Source organism: Bos indicus, chromosome 5, assembly GCF_029378745.1.
Source record: "Bos indicus isolate NIAB-ARS_2022 breed Sahiwal x Tharparkar chromosome 5, NIAB-ARS_B.indTharparkar_mat_pri_1.0, whole genome shotgun sequence".
In the NCBI taxonomy this organism is placed as follows: Eukaryota; Metazoa; Chordata; class Mammalia; order Artiodactyla; family Bovidae; genus Bos; species Bos indicus.
The window spans coordinates 22,351,674-22,370,029 of NC_091764.1; the positions used below are offsets into that span (position 1 = coordinate 22,351,674).

General features: G+C 39.7%; 1 long non-coding RNA gene across 1 annotated transcript in view; it reads right to left on the bottom strand.

The window, feature by feature from the left end:
- LOC139183065 (uncharacterized) overlaps window positions 1-18,356 on the bottom strand; it is a 65,538-nt gene that overhangs the window by 26,206 nt on the left and 20,976 nt on the right. The window contains exon 2 of the long non-coding RNA XR_011566531.1: window positions 4,035-4,245. This is a non-coding gene — a long non-coding RNA (uncharacterized lncRNA). The remainder of the gene's footprint in view (window positions 1-4,034; window positions 4,246-18,356) is intronic.

Genomic DNA, 18,356 nt, shown 5'->3' on the forward strand with positions numbered 1-18,356 from the left:
ACTGTCTAGGACAATCCTGGCTTCAGAGCTGCATGTGCCATGCTACCGCTGGTTTGGGGGCTTCTGTGCCACTGCTGCCCACTGTGGGTAGCTGCCCACTGTGCTTCCCATCAGGCTTCCTGCACTTGAGCACTCTGGGCTATCAGTGGCCCCCAGCCTGCCTCATTGTGGCTCTGTGTTGTAGACCTCCATGTTAATCGTGGCCATTTTTCACACAGTAAATAGTGAATGTTAGTTTCCTTGATGACAGACACACAGAGAAGCACAATTTTTCAGATTCAATTCATAGATCAGTTCTCAATCCTTAAGTCATCTCTCTTGATCTTTGAGTCGCACACTGTAAATTTTGATTATCTCTGTTTTATAGCATCCTTTGTCAGTCTGATCCCATGCAATATGGAGAAATTGAGGTATGGATGACATCATTCAAAAAGCACCTGCAATTTTTTTTTTCTCACCAAGTACTTACAGACTTTTCTAAGGTAACTTTCAAAAACCCACTGAAATACTTTTACATGTTTTGCAGATGAGGAAATTAATATTCAAATACATTAAGTATTGGGACCAAGGTCTTACAGCCAGAAAGCAGATAAATGGGTCTTGAACTGAAGTTCTTTTGCACCCCAGCTTGTGCTCATCTCATAACACTGGGAAATGAATCATGAATTAATTTGATCTCATATATTTCCAGTGTTTATTGAATATGTGATTTCTAAAAATCTTACACTCACTCAGTAAGTTCACTGGAAGCCTGCTAACTTCTTGTCCTTTGGCTGTTATCACTGTCTACTCTCCTCTGGGGCTCTACTCTCCTTTAGTAATGTTTTATTGTTATTAAAAAGCATTATTTGACTATAAAGGGGAAAATCAAACAGACATGTTCCACAATATGGCTAATCTCAGTATGCAACATCTAATAATTATATAAAAAGCCTTCATATCAAATGTAATCAATGGTCAAATTTAGTAGGAAAGGCTTTTTTATAGATTGAAGTTCTTTCTTCATTTCACATGGCTACTTCATTGAGCTGAAACTTATCTTGCCAATCTGTAGCTTCTCTAGGTAGTATCTGGGATCTATCTGCTGACTGCTGTCTATTGTCATTCAACTTTTAAACATTATTTGAAATATAACTGTCTTCACTTTCCTTGTGTGAACTGAGAACAAATTTTCAGTCTAAATTAAATTTATTAGTTATTTTTTTATTCCTTGATAGAAGAATAAATATTCTTTAATAAATAAATAAATAGCAATATTCTTTAACACTTTGCTTTCCACAAATGAATAACTTGATTGTGATTATTAACTCCTTTTTCCTCCCTCAGCCTGTCAAAGGAGTTACAAGTTAAAATTAGCATGGCGGGATAAGAACAAGGAAAGAGACACATTTGACTTTGAAGGTGGTAAAAAATTTCATGTGATTCAAAATACTGTATATTTCCTGAACATTGGTTAGGTACTCTTGTTGAAAATGTAAAATTAATGTATGTTCTCTTTCTGGGCCTCAAATATTTAGGATCTAGTTGAGGGAACTGGATTTATACATGAAATACAACTGGACAACACTGTGTGTTAGAATAACCATGCACCAAAGTCTTTGGTGCAGACATTTAGTAATATGACGAATCAGGAAAAGGAGACATCACTACAGGCTAGAGTGGGCTGGCAAGATGAGATGAGGGGCTGCCATGTGACTGGAGAAAGGGTGAGATTCAGAGAGAAGAACCAAACAAAAAAATGTGAGGGTTGGGGGAAAGAGGGGAGAAAGAACAGGGGCAAGAAGAAATGAGGAAAAACAGGTTGGCAGGAGGAATGAGGAAGGAGAGAGGCAGGCAGGTAAGCCACGGATTTTGCACTACAGAAGGCAATAAAACGAGAGGTGGCAATTCCTAAAAGACCATGTTGAGCAAAATGCACTTGCACCCTTGTTGGTGAATCCAGAAATTCAAGTTTGGAAGTTCAGGTTTATATGACAGTAAATATGTGTTTGTGGGGGTGGTGGGGAAAGGCCAGTAAATATTTACTTCAGTTTTTTAAAAAAGAAAGCTATTCCCCACTATGAAATATTTCTCAAAACCCTGGTTTCAAAACACTTGTTCCACTTCTCCAAGCCACATAAAGGAACATGCTTTTTTGCCCAAACTCTCTGACCTTACATTAACCAGTCTCTCCACTGAGTCTGCTCTTGAGCTCTCTTTAGCTCCATGTGTTTCTTGTCTTTAAATAAACCTCCTAGATGATATTCTTACAAAGATATTCAAACAATTCAGTGTCAACTTCTTCATAAACTTTACCAGGAATGGCATTTGTAGGAGGAGATCAAGAATCAAAAATGAACTCTCCCTCTCTCTCATACTTCCTACGTCCAAATTTTGTATGAGTTCTATTAAGAAAAGTTTCTTCTCATGTTCAGAACTCTTCTACACCATAGACTAATTTGAGAAATGAGTGTATCTGCTCTGGCTGAAAATGAGAGCAAGGTACTGCCTAATTCTGGGAAGTCACTAGAGAGTAATAATAAGAGCCGACTCGCTGGAAAATACCCTGATGATGGGAAAGACTGAAGGCCAGGAGAAGAGGATGACAGGATGAGATGGTTGGATGGCATCACTGACTCAGTAGATGTTTGAGCAAGCTCCAGGAGATAGTGAAGGACAGGGAAGCCCGATATGCTGCAGTTCATGGGGTCACAAGAGTCGGATATGACTGAGTGACTGAAAAACAACAACAACAATGGTTATAACACACCTTTAATTGCTAGGGCTTCCCTGGTGACTCAGACAGTAAAGAATCTACCTGAAATGCAGAAGACCTGGGTTCGATCCTTGAGTCAGGAAGATGCTCTGGAGAAGGGAATGGCTACCCACTCCAGTATTCTTGCCTGGAGAATTCCATGGACAGAGGAGCCTGGTGGGCTACAGTCCATGAGGTTGCAAAGAGATGGGCATGACTGATCTATCAAAACACACACACACACACACACACACACACACATTGTATTCTGAGGGCATCCGGATTATCTGGGACCTTGTTAATGAGGATTCCTGAGCTTACTTTCAGAGACACTAATTCAGAAGGTGTGCGCTACACAGTAGGTACCCTTGTAGGTACCACCTATCCTTCAAGACGTAAATGTGAAGGAGTTATAGCTGTACCTACCTCATATGATTGTTAGGTGATTTAAACGAGATTTTATATGTAAGTAAAAACCAGCAAACCCAGTAAACTTTACATGTTTCACACAGAAATCAATATGCTTGTAGTTATTAGGATTCTTACTATTCAAATATTTGAATAAAAAAGTGCTCAGCTGAGAAACACCAACAGTAGTAGATTATTCTGACAGATCAAAACCTTACAGCTAGTCACCCCACTTCACACATGTTCCCCTCACCAAGAGTTTATGTAATGTCTAATGTTGCTAAACTTAGTGACATATTAATTTTCTACTTTGGGATGATCTCTATTCAATAGTAATTGTGTTTCTAAATATGGGATGCATTTTTAACTGACTGAGTTTTGTACCACTTTTTGTCAACTTTTAACTATAATTCAGCTTAAAACAAAACAATGCATTTTCTTTCCACTGTTAATCGAATTAATGAAAGTTGACTTTATGAGCAAAATCCTAATTTATGAATGTTTCCATTGTCTTTCCTGTTAAGGACATTAGTACTTGACTATCTTGTAGCAAACAATTTGCGTGGGATGGAATTTTATTATACATATTTTCAAGTAGTAGAATGTATTAGATTTCACCCAGATGATCTTTTAGTGAATTATTTAATCTGGCTTAAATTTTCTAAATTTTCTTAATTTTCTAAATTTTCTCCAGTTATGAAATGTATAAATGATTTTATGATAATGCTACAGATTCATGTAAACATATAAGATTATAACCGGGATTTAATGTCTTTCTGTAAACGATAACTTAAACAAGGACTTGTCAGGACAAAGGCAAGCACATATTTTATAAATGCTGTGTTTCTTGAAACAGTCTATGCTTCTTGGGAGAAAATCACTAACTGCTTACCTCCTGGGACCAAGGACCTGATGTCCCTGAAGTCACAGCACACTTCACACTCATCTCCAAGTGGAAATAGGTGGCCACTGTTGGATTCTAGTGAGAATGACACCTCTGGAATATCTCAGCTTCACAATCCCAGTTAGAGCCCTCTGAGAATCTGCTCACATAGCGGCAAACAATATCTTTAAGAGGTGATATTCCTAGAATGAATCCATTTCTAAAATTAAAGAGGAAAACAATTATGGGGAGTGAGGAGGTGAGGTAACATTCTACCAGAAGGAAAGGCTAATGCTCTCCAAAAAAAAAGACAGTATAACCTGCAAGGACGGTCCCAAACCTCAGGAAAAAAACAAAAGATTTGAATTTGGATCATATTATTTCACATAGCTCATATAACGATGACTTTCATGCAGATTTCCTGGCAAAATCATTTGTGAGAAAGATGGTGGTATTCTCAGTATATGGGGTATGAGGTAGGGGCACATGGGGACTGAGGGGTCCTGGGGATATGGGTCTCTCGGTGTTAAAACCAGGAAAGTCCTAGGCAAACCTGGATGAGCTGGTGTCTGCATGTGCGTCTCCCCAACTAGATGGCCGATCAAAGCTTCCCCACGCACTCCAGCAAGTTACTGCACTGTTCACACAACTTTGCTGCTCAGGTTGGCCCAAAGCTAAATTGCAACAAGAGTGGATGCTTCGGCGGTGTTGCTTCAGTTCCCTTTTTTGGCATCTGTTCCTCCTTCTCACTACTCTTGTTTGTTGAAGGTCCTGACATTTTTTTTCCTTCCCAAGAGCAGTGCAAGGTGACCTTTCTTTAAGCTCTTTCCCAAGCGATTTCTATGAGGTCAAAGTCTTACTTCTCTTTCATTTGTTAAACTATGTAAAGCATGTGCATGGTTCCAAAATAAACCTATATACTAAATAAAAAAGTCAAATCATCCTTGCTCCTGGTGGCTCATGGCCTTGTTTCCTGCCATGTGAAGCAGACCACTTGCTCCGTTTAATGTGTGGTGAGCTGAGAAGCACCTCTTCTAGGTAATAAAATACTATGTAGAAGAATGTACCTTTAAGATAATCCTCGAGAAGAAGACATCTTAGTAGTATGACAGAGGTGTGGCGAGGAGAGAATATTCTGTAAGGCAGAACCTTCCCCACCCTCAGAACAGCTGTCTGCCTGGTAACCTGCATGCCTTACACAGCATGGCACCACCAGTGGTACACCGTGATGGATACACACATAATGCCAAGCTTCGTAATGGTTAGATTCATTTAAAAGGCACTGCATCATACCTTTCGGAGAGTCTCAAGCTTCCTTCCATTCCAAATATGAGTCCATTATAAGTGGATCTCGAAAGCAATTGTAGCGAGGAAGCCCATGTCCATAAATATTTCAATGTCTCCCATGAAATGTGTTCCTATTATTACCCACACTATTGTGTGTACAGGATTCCGCACAAACTAGAGACTCAATAATTATTGATTGGCCAACGAAGGGTCATTATCTAATGTACCATGATCATTTATGCCAGAGACCCACAGGAATCAGCCTGATCCCACACTTTTTCTTTTAAATTTTGAGACAGGAACAGATAGTATCTCATCTTGAGTTCCTTGTGGAAGTAGAGAATATGAAAAGAAATAAAAGGTAGCATAAATGTGGAGTCATAGGAAAGAATGAGAATAAAGAAAGTAGACATAAGATCAGAAGAAAGAAATCAGACTATTAAAAACTGAGAATTCTTTTTAATACCCAAATGCACATTCTTTTAAAGAAAAAGATTCAAAACAGCAAAGCTTCTCTCTTCTTGGCAGCAAAAAATTTATTGCCAAGGCCGAAAGGAGATGAATAGTAGAATCAAATCTAAAGTACCTGAAATTTAAAACGAGCCAATTTATGTTTCATTTAAGAGAAGCAAACAGATGGGCCAGATAATAATTTCAAAATCTAGTTTACAAAGAGAAAAACAAATCTGGAACCCCAAGTCAAATGAGTTAGAAATAAAAAACAAAGCAATAAAAAGAAATAAACATGTACAGAAGCTACAACCACCTCCTTCAGCTTATCCAATGCTGGAACTTTTCTTTCTCCCCAACTTCATTTCACCTCCAGGGCAGAGGCAGGGTGGACACCATGGGTTTGTCACTTCCCCAGATGGCATCAAATTCATAAATTACAAACTCCAGGAGAAGGGAGGAACCTTAGTAAAGGCTAAAGTTCTCCTTGGGTCTCCAACATGGACTTCAAAAGAAAACCAAAATGTCTGCACTGGTACAGCCACCATAGAGAACATTATGGAGATTCCTTAACAAACTAGGGATAAAATTACCATATGATCTAGCAATCCCACTATTGGGCATATAGCCTGAAAAAAAATGACAATCCAGAAAGACACATGCACCCAAATGTTCATTATAGCACCATTTACAATAGCCAGGACTGGAAGCAACCTATATATCCATGGACAGATAAATGGATAAACAACTTGTAGTACATAATGGAATATTACTCAGCCACATAAAGGAACAAATTTGAGTCAGTTTTAGTGAGGTGGATGAGCCTAAAGCCTGTTATACAGAGTGAAGTAAGTCAGAAAATCAAATATCACACATTAGTGCATACATATGGGATCTAGAAAATAGTACTGGTGAACCTCTTTATAGAGAAGAAATGGAGACACAGTCATAGAGAATGGTCTGGTAGACATAACATGGGAAGGAGAGGGTAAGACAAATTGGAAAAGTAGCCTTGACATATATATACTATCGTGTGTAAAATACATAACTAGATGGAAGCTGCTGTGTAACACCGGGAGCCCAGCCTGGTGCTCTGTGATGACCTCGAAGGGTAGAATGGGGTAGGGGAGGCACAAGAGGGATGGGGTATATATGTAATTATGACTGATTCACATTGCTCTATGGCAGAGACCACCACAGCATTGTAAAGCAATTGTCCTCCAATTAAAAAAAAAAAAAAGAATATCTTCAGATCTATGAGCTTGAACCATGCAAAACTATAGTTTTTCTAAGTTAAAAAAAAAAGTGCATGTTTGCAATTTCAAAGGATTGAATCTAATATATTATGATTTAACTAAAGACAAATTAAGATCTTAAACATATGTGGCTAACTATAAAAGTAGTTATATTCTTACTTATATAATTAAACCAAAGATAGTTTCCTTTGGTCACTAATTCTTCTGACACAGGTCTGAACTCAAGTCCAGGAGTCAAAATGTGCAGGTCTCGGCCATTTCTCATGTTGCTCCTGTTCTGCTGCCGGGGTCAGTCATCTGGTTCTGAGTTGTCATGTGAAACATCTGCTGTAGCTGCGCTTTCTCTTGTTGGGTGGTTTTCGTTCTCAGGCTTCATTGGCTTTATCTGTACGCTGTGTGCAGTGGTTCTAGTTTCCAAATCAGTGTTGCTGTTGTTATGATGGCTGCTTTCCCACACAACACAGCTTTCTCCTACTCTCGCCTGCACATTTCACTTTTCCTCCTGTGCGGCCGTCACCCTGGAAACACGGCCAGAAAGCATCCTCTCTGTCTGAACATTTCCTTTGCCTGCTGTCATGTAGACAGACGCTTGCTCCTTGGAAGAAAAGCTATGACAAGCCTAGACAACATATTAAAAAGCAGAGACATCACTTTGCCAACAAAGATCCAGATAGTCAAAGCTATGGTTTTTCCAGTAGTCATGTATGGATGTGAGAGTTGGACCCTAAAGAAGGTTGAGTGCCAAAGGATTGATGCTTTAGAACTGTGATGCTGGAGAAGATTCTTGAGAGTCCCTTGGAAAGCAAGGAGATCAATCCAGTCAATCCTAAAGGAAATCAACCCTGTATGTTCATTGGAAGGATTGATACTGAAGCTGAAACTCCAATACTTTGGCCACCTGATGCCAAGGACTGACTCATTGGAAAAGACCCTAAAGCTTGGAAAGATTGAAGGCAGGAGGAGAAGAGGGTGACAGAGGATGAGATGGCATCGTTGACTCAATGGACCTGAGTTTGAGCAAACTCTGGGAGATAGTGAAGGACAAATGAACCTGGCGTGGTGCAGTTCAGGGGTTGCAAAGAGCTGGACACAACTTAGTGACTGAACAATAACAATGTACACATAGGTAGTTCTTTGCTTTTACCCTGAAATCGCATTGCTTGGAAGGCAAACTTTTTAGCAAGGACACTAAGAAGAGAATTCCATCAAAAGGAAATGTTACTACCTCTCTCATTGCCTAGTTCCCAGGAACAAGATCCAAGAACTCACAGAATCATCACTTTGTTTTTCCTTCTAAGTTTAAAATTTTTTTTAAAAACTTGATATAACTTTTCAAGGTTACTTTCCCTTTATAGTTACTACAAAATATTGGCTCCATTCCTCATGTTGTACAATATATCCCTGAGCCTGTCTTGCACCCAAGAGTTTGGGCCTCCCCTGCCCCTAACCCTATGCTTCCCCTCCCCCAGTGATAACCACTAGTTTATTCTTTACAACGCTGAGTCTGTTTCCTTTATGTTGTATTAACTAGTTTGTTATATTTTTTAGATTCCATGTATAAGTGATAATCATACAGTATTGGGTTGGCCAAAAAAGTTTGTTCAGGCTTTTCTATAACATCTTAAGGAAAAATCCAAACAAAATTTTTGGCCAATGCAATATTTATATTTCTCTGTCTGACTTATTTCATTTAGCATAATACTCTCCAAGTTGATCCATGTTGCTACTGCCTCATCACTTTTAACTGAAGTTCAAGTTCAGGCTGAGCTGGGGTGAACGAAATCGAGTTTGAGTACTGATTAAAACCTTTGGGTCACTATAAAATCAAGTACACAGACCATCAACAAGTCTTCACTGCCAATTACATAAAGAAATAAGGAGTCACTAATCAGTTAGTCTGTATATTGACTATAGTTCAAAATTCAGGGTTGTGATTAAATGTATGTAAAGAAGGGGAGGCATGTGAATGGGGATAATTGTCCTCCTGATGGGGGTGTGGTTATCATTTGAGAGAATCCCAGGCCATTAGCCTATGCATGTCAGGGGTTCAACAACTGTACTTTATAACAAAGCACTCGGAAGATCTCATAGAAGTTGCAAAAAAATTTTCCAGTACCCATTGCTTTATTACAGATGACATTTAATGGACAAAATTGGAATGAGCAGGATTAAATATGCCAAAAGCAAAGGAGAAAAGGAAAGATATAAGCATCTGAATGCAGAGTTCCAAAGAATAGCAAGGAGAGATAAGAAAGCCTTCCTCAGTGACCAGGGCAAAGAAACAGAGGAAAACAATAGAATGAAAAAGACTAGAGACTTCTTCAAGAAAATTAGAGATACCAAGGGAATATTTCATGCAAAGATGGGCTCGATAAAGGACAGAAATGGTATGGACCTAACAGAAGCAGAAGATATTAAGAAGAGGTGGCAAGAATACACAGAAGAACTGTACAAAAAACATCTTGACGACCCAGATAATCACAATGGTGTGATCACTCATCTAAACCCAGACATCCTGGAATGTGAAGTCAACTGGGCCCTAGAAAGCATCACTATGAACAAAGCTAGTAGAGGTGATGGAATTCCAGTTGAGCTATTTCAAATCCTGAAAGATGATGCTGTGAAAGTGCTGCACTCAATATGCCAGCAAATCTGGAAAACACAGCAGTGGCCACAGAACTGGAAAAGGTCAGTTTTCATTCTGATCCCAAAGAAAGGCAATGTCAAAAAATGCTCAAACTACCGCACAATTGTACTCATCTTACATGCTAGTAAAGTAATGCTCAAAATTCTCCAAGCTAGGCTTCAGCAATACGTGAACTGTGAACTTCCAGATGTTCAAGCTGGTTTTAGCAAAGGCAGAGGAACCAGAGATCAAATTGCCAACATACGTTGGATCATTGAAAAAGCAAGACAATTCCAGAAAAACATCTATTTCTGTTTTATTGACTATGCCAGAGCCTTTGACTGTGTGGATCACAATAAACTGTGGAAAATCTTGAAAGAGATGGGAATATCAGGCCACCTGACCTGCCTCCTGAGAAATCTGTATGCAGGTCAGGAAGCAACAGTTAGAACTGGACTTGGAACAACAGACTGGTTCCAAATAGGAAAAGGAGTATGTCAAGGCTGTATATTATCACCGTGCCTATTTAACTTACATGCAGATTACATCATGAGAAACACTGGGCTGGATGAAGCACAAGCTGGAATCAAGATTGCTGGGAGAAATATCAATAACTTCAGATATGAGATGACACCACCCTTATGGCAGAAAGTGAAGAATAACTAAACAGTCTCTTGATGAAAGTGAAATAGGAGAGTGAAAAAGTTGGCTTAAAGCTCAACATTCAGATAATAAGATCATGGCATCTAGCCCCATCACTTCATGGCAAATAGATGGGGAAACAGTGGCTGACTTTATTTTTGGGGGCTCCAAAATTACTGCAGATGGTTATTGCAGCCATGAAATTAAAAGACACTTACTCCTTGGAAGCAAAGTTATGACCAACCTAGACAGCATATTCAAAAGCAGAGACATTACTTTGCCAACAAAGGTCCTTCTAGTCAAGGCTATGGTTTTTCCAGTGGTCATGTATGGATGTGAGAGTTGGACTGTGAAGAAAGCTGAGTGCCGAAAAATTGATGCTTTTGAACTGTGGTGTTGGAGAAGACTCTTGAGAGTCCCCTGGACTGCAAGGAGATCCAACCAGTGCATCCTAAAGGAGATCAGTCCTGGGTGTTCTTTGGAAGGACTGATGCTGAAGCTGAAACTCCAATACTTTGGCCACCTCATGCAAAGAGTTGACTCATTGGAAAAGACTCTGATGCTGGGAGGGATTGGGGGCAGGAGGAGAAGGGGACAACAGAGGATGAGATGGCTGGATGGCATCACCGACTCAATGGACAAGAATTTCGGTGAACTCCAGGAGTTGGTGATGGACAGGGAGGCCTGGTGTGCTGCGATTCATGGGATCGCAAAGAGTCAGACTGAGTGACTGAACTGAACTGAAGCTTCAAATTAGCATAGTTTCATTATTTATCATTTAATTGACTCTGACATAAAAATGATTGTGGAAAACATCCAGGCATACAGTCAGCCTTCAACTTACACAGACTCAGGAGCAAATTATGGCCCTCGTCTGTGTGGTACTTTGGTACCATGTATTCCTGATTTCAAAGCACAGATTCAAAATCAGAAAAAATAATACAGTAACTGTAAAGACAGAGACCTTGGAATTGCATTAAATGTGTCATTTGGTGGGATGGCTTGAAATTTTAATTTGTATATAAAATTTCAAACAGTGAAGCAGAATTAAGTGCAAGATGTAATATTTTTGGTTTTTAACCATAAATTTTTAATACCTGAAATATTTTTCCAAGCTTCCACAGTATCATTAAAAGTATAATTTCCTTTCTTTATAGAATTGACATTTGTTTTACAACTAAAGATTTACTTTACATTTGTTTTACAACTAAACATTTCTGGGAGAAATATCAAAACCTCAGACTTGCAGATGACACCACCCTTACGGCAGAAAGTGAAGAGGAACTAAAAAGCCTCTTGATGAAAGTGAAAGAGGAGAGTGAAAAAGCTGGCTTAAAATTCAACATTCAGAAAATGAAGATCATGACATCTGGTCCCATCACTTCATGGCAAATAGATGGGGAAACAGTGAGAGACTTAATTTTTTTGGGCTCCAAAGTCACTGAAGATGGTGACTGCAGCCATGCAATTAAAAGATGCTTACTCCTTGGAAGAAAAGTTATTACCAACATAAACAGCATATTAAAAAGCAGAGACATTACTTTGCTGACAAAGGTCCATCTAGTCAAGGCTATGGTTTTTCCAGTAGTCATGTATGGATGTGAGAGTTGGATCATAAAGAAAGCTGAGCGCCAAAGAATTGATGCTTTTGAACTGTGGTGTTGGAGATGACTCTTGAGAGTCCCTTGGACTGCAAAGAGATCAAACCAGTCAATCCTGAAAGAAATCAGTCCGGAATATTTATTGGAAGGACTGATGCTAAAGCTGAAAGTCCAATAAACTTTGGCGACCTGTTGCCAAGGACTGACTCATTGGAAAAGACCCTGATGCTGGGCAAGATTGAAGGCAGGAGGAGAATGTGATGACAGAGGATGAGGTGGTTGGATGGTATCACCGACTCAATGGACATGGGTTTGAGCAAGCTCAGGGAGTTGGTGATGGACAGGAAACCCAGACATGCTGCAGTCCATGGGGTCACAAAGAGTTGGCCATGACTGAACAACTGAACTGAACTTAAAAACTAAAGAATCAGAAAAAGAATAATTTTCACTGATTATTATAGGATTATTACTGAAAATAAATTCGGGGAATAGAGGAAGAGGGTGTAGAAAATGTTTCATTGTCAAACACACAAGCACATCATTGCCTCCAGGAACAGTTAAGATGGAACTAGAAACTCTCTCGCATTGTCACCCTCCTAGAAGGCTCTGTGACAGACGGCAGAGCTTGGGCCACAGCAGACCTAGGGAAAGATCACCACTTGGAGCCCAGAGAACCAGGTTCCAGCAACACTTCGAGAGGAGCCTCCTTTTTTTTCTTAAAAGCACCAGCCTTCAGCAGCCACAGTGGAAACACTTTGAGGGAGACCTCTGATTTTAAAAAATATTACCTCTATCTTTGAAAATTATGAGCTCTCAGACATTTTTTCTTCCAGTTTTATAGAGATATAATGGACATATAGCACTGTATAAGTTTGGGGCTTCCCTGGTGCAGACATGGATTCGATCCTTGGGTCAGGAAGATCTCCTGGAGAAGGATATGGTAACTGACTCCCGTATTCTTGCCTAGGAAACCCCATGGACAGAGGAACCTGGTGGGCTATAGCCAATGGGGTTGCAAAAGAGTTGGACACAGCCTAGTGACTAACCACTAAGAACTGTATAAGTTTAAGGTGTATAGCATAGTAATTTCACTTACATACATCATGAAATGATCGCACAATAAGTTTAGTGAACATTCACCATCTCATACAGATACAAAACTAAAGAAAGAGGGGGAAATGCTTTCCTGTGATGAGCACTCTTAAGATTTACTCCCTAACAACTTTCATATATAACACACAGAAGTGCTGATTATATTCACCATGCTTACTTATAACTGGAAGTTTGTATATTTTGACCACCTTCATTCAATTCTCTCTTCCCCCACCTCCCACCGCTGGCACCCAGAAATCTAATCTACTTTCCTATGCTTTTATTTGCTTGTTTATATTTGAAGTATAATTGACCTACATCACTATGTTAGTCCCTGTTACATGACATAGTGATTTGGTACTTCTATGCATTTCCAAATGATCACCATGATAAGTCTAGTTAGCATCCATCCCCATACTAAGATATTACATAATTATTGACTATGTTGCCCACATTGTAAATTTCATACTCTTGGCAAGTGGATGTTCATACTTCTTAACCTCCCTCACCTATTTCTCTCCTCCACACACTCCCTCCCCTCTGGCAACCACCTGTTTGTTCTCTTTATCTATGACTCTGTTTCTGTCTAGTTATGTTTGTTCGTTTGCTTTGCCTTTTTTAGATTCCCCATGTAAGTGAAATCATACAGCATTTACCTTTCTCTGTCTATCGTATTTCACTTAGCATAATACAGTCTAGGTCCATTCATGTTGCGCCAATAGCAAGATTTCATTCCTTTTTATTGAACCCCCAGGCTTTAAAATGCTACAGAGGAAAATGAGGCTGACTGTTCTCATCTGCACATCTGAATGACAAAGAGGCAACCAGGCACTGTGAGCAGAGCAAAGGCTCTGGCTTCTGATTGCCTGCTCTGTAGGGCAGGTCCACCACTGCCTGGCAGTGCAGAGGGCATGTATTCAACTTCTCTAGGATTGTTTCTCAAGTCTAAATTATTCTTACCTCACAGCAATGCTGGGAAGATGCAATGAGACAAAGTGAATATAAAACAGGACCTGACTCATAGTAGCATCATGATGTAGCCTGCTGTATACACAGCAAAAAAGAGAAATCACCTAGAATGCTTTTTCTGGAAAAAAAAAAAAAAAAAAGATTGAAGGGAGAAGATAGGTGTGAAAAACCCAGCTGGAAAAGAACCAGGAGAAATGACTCAGAAAGGGGGTCCCATAGGTCCTGATCTGCCTGGAACAGCCCTAATTGAGGCTGGCTAGCTCTTCATCTTTTTGACTCAATGGACATGAGTTTAAGAAAACTCTAGGAGATTGTGAAGGACAGGGAAGTCTGGCGTGCTGCAGTCCGTGGGGTCGCAGAGAGCCAGACACGACTTAGCAACTGAACAACAAGCCTTCATCATGATGAAATGTCCCACTTTGGATAACACTAGAACTACTTCAAGGGTCGAGTAATAATAGAACTTTCTTCCATTTCAAAGAGGAAAATAAGCTCAAAAAGCATGAAATACTTTACTGATGGTCACAGGTAGTAAATAACAGAAACTCCAGGCTTGTCCTGAAATCAAGCAAAGGAATAGGAAGAATCACCTAATAATCCCAACTGTCCTTGTCTGGCCCCAGCCAGGACTAGATCACGTCTACCTCTGTAGATTCTCTCTCCAGCTCCAGCTGAATCCTAGATTTCTGTAACCTCAGAGTCATCATGCAAAAATATAGGCCAGAGTGTAAGTAGCCCCTACCCTAGGATCAGGATTATTTAGGCATTTTTGTTGCCTGGTTATGATCATTTCAAAACACGCAGTCATGTGAATCCCAAGCCACTGGTCACCTAGACCTTTTTGTTTCATCCTGCTTTGACAGATTGCTTGCCTACCAGTCTTTGGTCTTCCCTTCGTTAGTATCTGATTAGGAGTCCTTTAGCTGTAAGTGACATAAACCCAGATCAAATTGCAAAAATTTATGAGCTCAGAGAACCAAGAAGTCCATGAGTAAAACTGGCTTTAGAACTAGTTGGATCCAGGGACTTCCCTGGTGGTCCAGTGGCTAAGACTCCATGTTCCCAATGCAGGCAGCTCTGGTTGAATCCCTGGTCACAGAATTATATCCCACACAATGCAACTAAGAGTTTCATGCTGCAACTAAAGATCTTGCATGCTACAACTAAGACCTAGTGCAGCTAAAATAAAGAAGTAAATAAAGAAATGTTTAAAGAAAGAAAAAGAACTAGCTAGATCCAAGACCAGATGATGTGATAGAACGTGATCCGGCATCCCCAACCTCTTGCATGCTTTTCATTCTACTGGATTCTTTTTCAGACAGGCTGTCCCCAGTGAGGTGGCAAAACAGCCTCTGGTAGCCCCAGATCCATACAATACCAGCTTAGTATTCCCAAAAGGACAACTTCTCTCTCCCCACGGTCCAACCGAAGGCCCGGGAGTGTGTTTCACAGCACAGACCTGGGTTAGGAGGTACCCATCCTGAGGCAGGGGTCTCAAATGCTCTGAACTGACCAGTTCTGGCTATCTGGTCACCCTGGGAGGTCCCACTCAATCTGAGAGAAAGGAAATAGATACTAAACAGAAGCAAGATTTCCTTGTACAGGCCACTCAGATGTATGGAGCACCTGATTTCCATTATGATTCCATTGGGGTAATCCATTTACTGGGGCTGTAACTCCTTAACCCTCAAACCTACTTTTCCTTCAACCTCTGGATGCCCAGGTCCCAGCTCTGTATCCTTCCATCGTTAAGTGCTGCCCCTCTATGACACACAGGAGAATCTTTGAAAAACAGAGCTACAGAGGACCTCAGAGCTGCTGTAACCACTTTTGTTGGGAAAGAAGGCTGCAGCAGCTCTGTGGAATCCATGACATAATACACTGCTGCTTTATGAGCTCTCCCAATGTGGTTAGACTGGAGAGAACCAAATGCAGGGTCAGAAATCCCAAGGAACCAAGAACAGCTGACTCAATGAGGGCTCAAGAAAGGAGACCCAGGTGGAAGATGAAGTTTGGGACCCTTACTCGTTTTTACAAATGACTAGCTTTTAAGGTATGTGTTTATAAACACAGGCCAGAGAACATTTTATCATTAAATCTGAAGCCAAACTAAGTTTATTTGTATTGAATAGCAAGACATTTGTCAAAGCACCCCATTCCTGAAAACCATGAAGAAAAACCTTGTCTCCTCTCAAAATGGATGATTAGCAAATGCTTGGGGAAATGAAAATATCAAATGTTGCATCAAAGCACACTGGAATTTTAACAATATTTGTAAGATGAAAAAGAATTCACAAATATTTGGTTAAACCATGTTTCTTTTTCCACATGTGGGAAATAAAACAACCAAACATTAATAAAACCTAAAGGGCCAGCTCTTTGCAAAGCAACTATTAACTTACACTCTGAATGGAGCTTTAAAAAGACTATTTGAGGGGAGAGGCTGGTAGTGGCAGAGTTAAAAACCCAATGCATTTACATTCAAATCTTAAAAACATGCAGAAAGGCCTCTCCCATGCCTCACCTTGTTAAGTGAACCATTACCCTTTTGTATAGATTCTGTGACCTTCTCAGAAAGTGCAAGTGTTAGTCGCTTGGTCTTGTCCAACTCTTGCAATCCCATGGACTGTAGCCCGCCAGGCTCCTCTGTCCATGGAATTCTCCAGGCAAGAATACTGAAGTGGGTAGGCATTCCCTTCTCCAGGGGATCTTCCTGACCTAGGGATCAAACTAGAGTCTCCTGCATTGCAGGCAGATTCTTTACCATCTGAGTCACCAGGGAAGCCCGCAGAGAAGGCCTTCAAATGTCACTGTATCTGAGAAGGCTTCACTATTTACCCTGTCTCTATTGCTTTGCCCAGTTTTTTTTTTTTTTTTTTTCTTCACTAAATTTACCACTTCCTGATGTTATATTACATGCTTATTCTTTTTAGTTTATCAATTAGCGCTTCCCTCAGCAGAGCAGAACCTCTGAAAGCCAGTTGTTCTGTTTACCACTGTCTTCCTGGGGCCTCGGCCGAATCGGTCACAGAGCAGGTGTCAACGGCCGTCTGCAGAAAGGAGTAAATGCAGAGCAGACATCCGGAAACAGTACTAACTAAACTCAACAATGAAAAACAGTAACATTTGTAATCACTTTCTATTACTTTAAGTTTCTATTTTAAAAAATTGGGTCTGGTCGAAATTTCTAGCAGTTTCTTAACATACAAAACTCTGACTTGGTACAGCTGGATGTGACTCTGAACACAAATGTATTTTGGTGAAGAAAACAGCTGTTGGTGTCTGTTTTCCCCAATGGTTACTCATTGTTGGCCCATTCTTTAGATATTTTAAAAGACAAAAAAACAAAAAAATCCAGAACTTCTAGTTTTTAGGTACCATGTAGGAACTTAGTTTCATTTTGATTAAATGGCATATTACATTTTGGGAGAAACCTTTTCAACAGTTCAGCAACTAGGTCAGTCATAATCTGTAGCTTTGCAATCTCACATAAGTAGTAACTGACTAGAATTTTAATTTCTATTTTTTCCACTCACTTTAGTGTTCCTTAGCAGATACCATATAAGGGAATGTAGTAGAAAGATTGAGAAATCAGATTTTGGGTTGTAACCCTGGATCCACTGTTTGATAACTGTGTGAGTTTAGGCAAGTTATTTATCTGCTGAAATCCTGTTTACTCACCTGAAAAATAAGGAAAATAACAAAAGTTGTAGCATCAAATTCATGGGGGCAAATGAAAGTATGTAAAACTAATAAATAAACAGTAACAAAAATCCCCTTTAAGAATCTTTTAAAATAGCACCTGACATTAAGTGCTTGTTAAATACTTTTTGAATATTATTTCTTCTATATTCTAGGTTTTCTTCCCAAGAGTTTAACATTTCAACATTTTTTTTGTTGAAATAAGTCCAATTCTCCTGCTTAAAACAAGCCCTTGTGCCTAAAACATAAAATTGTACCGATTAGGTTATAGGAAAACCAAATTTACATGAGATATGGTAGAGTAAAGTAAAATAAAACAGTGCTCACCACAAGAAGATGAAACTCATTTCAAAAACTCTGCAGGAGGGATGGTATGGGGAGGGAGGAGGGAGGAGGGTTCAGGATGGGGAACACATGTATACCTGTGGCGGATTCATTTTGATATTTGGCAAAACTAATACAATTATGTAAAGTTTAAAAATAAAATAAAATTAGGAAAAAAAAAAAAAACAAACTCTGCAGGGGTGAGTGTGTGTATATGTGATACTCTTCAGGTGTTTGTGTAAATCGACTGCTATCTTAATAAGATTAAGTTTTCCAAGGAAAATGAGATAATAACAAAGGACTCTTTGTGCTTCACTTTTGTCAGGGGCAAAAAACAAAGACAAAACAGCATGAAATGATGAGACCAAGTGATAAAAATTCA